Source organism: Cebus imitator, unplaced genomic scaffold (assembly GCF_001604975.1).
Source record: "Cebus imitator isolate Cc_AM_T3 unplaced genomic scaffold, Cebus_imitator-1.0 Scaffold4283, whole genome shotgun sequence".
Lineage (NCBI taxonomy): Eukaryota > Metazoa > Chordata > Mammalia > Primates > Cebidae > Cebus > Cebus imitator.
Genome location: NW_016111598.1, coordinates 1 through 1452, shown reverse-complemented (window position 1 = coordinate 1452; position 1452 = coordinate 1). Strand labels below are relative to the sequence as shown.

At 31.3% G+C, this 1452-nt stretch overlaps 1 long non-coding RNA gene across 1 annotated transcript; it reads right to left on the bottom strand.

Moving 5' to 3' along the window:
* Positions 1-110: 110 nt before the first annotated feature.
* LOC119470040 lies at positions 111-1436 on the bottom strand. Its single transcript, XR_005198906.1, has 2 exons — positions 1158-1436; positions 111-796 (listed from the first exon to the last, which is right to left on the bottom strand). It is a non-coding gene; the product is annotated as an uncharacterized LOC119470040 (long non-coding RNA).
* Between the last annotated feature and the right edge of the window lie 16 nt (positions 1437-1452).

The window sequence follows — 1452 nt, the reverse complement described above, 5'->3', positions numbered from 1 at the left end:
AAAAAAAAAAAAAAAAAAGTCCTCTGAAGAAGTTTCAAGAAAGAGAAGTGCTAAAAGCTGTACAAAGTTTAGGAGAAAAATAACTGTGAAACTACGGATTTGTTGCTTTATTAGAAGATAATTATTTCTATCCCAAAGTCTGTATAAAAACATGGCAGATACAGCATGGAACAGGGAGAAAAATACAGGCTTAGAAAAGGTTCTGAACCCATTTCCAGTATTAGCTGTGAGGCCTTCACCCTCACAATTGGCTTACCCTTCCTAAGTCCTAGTTTTCCATTTGTAAGGTGAATATATACCAATATATCTTAAAATAAGAATTAGAGATAAAAATAAAACACCCAGCTTAATGTCTGGTACAGAGCAATTAAATTGTACATAGAATACATATGTTTTAAAAATCAATTTAGGATCTTTCTATTTTCAATCTCAAGAAAAGTTTAATAATCTTAAGGAGAAATAATTCTCTAACCTCATAAAGTTTTAGAATCTATTATAAATTATTTACTAAAAACTGTTAAAAAATTAGTAAGTATTTATGCACCAATTTTGTTACCTTGGACAAGTTATTTAATCATTCTGCAAAAAATGGCTAAGTATGTGAGGTAATACATATGTAAATTAGCTCAAATTAGCCATTCCACCACCTATATATCTTTCAAAGCATTGTGTTGTACATTATAAACACATATAATTTTTATTTGCCAATAAAAAAATAAAATAATCATTCTGTGTCTCAGTTTACTTCATCTATAAAGTATGGTAAGAACTTCCTGGCTGATATCATAAAGTTGTTCTGCAGAGCAAAGGAGATACGAAAGTGCTTGTCAAGTAGGTAGGACTACACAAAACATAATATGTTGATGATGAGGAAAATTTATTTTCCCAGAATTAGATAAGTTTCAACATCTATTCACTTTTCTTAATAATAAGAGAATGGAAGTTTAACTTGCTTAGAGTTAAACCTTGCTTACCATTGAACCTTAGTTCAGTACTAAGTCTTCTAGATCTTAGTCATCAGAAAACTAGAACAAAATAGCAAGATTTTTGAAAAATAAAATTCCAGACATTTTAAATAACACATTATTTATAGTTCTAATTTAGACAATAGCTCTATTCCTTTTGTAAATTATGATACATGTAAAAGTGAAACGTACCATTAAAGCCCAAATTCCATTCACTCGTAAAGCAGGATTTTCACTCTGGGTCAATCCACAAAGTAGCTCTACAGCACCTGATTCCAAAATTGGCTGCCATTGGACAGGAAAAAGAAATCACAGCTTTAAAGTCAGGTTTACAAACTAAATGTGCATATGCCTTGGCACTTTGCTTGTGATTTCTTCCCCACCCTTACCCAATTCTAGGCAACTTTTGCAAAGCAGGGAGTGATGCAGCCATAAAAATCATACTGAGAATGGCAAAGACAATTATTTTCTCTTAAGTCCCAAAAGT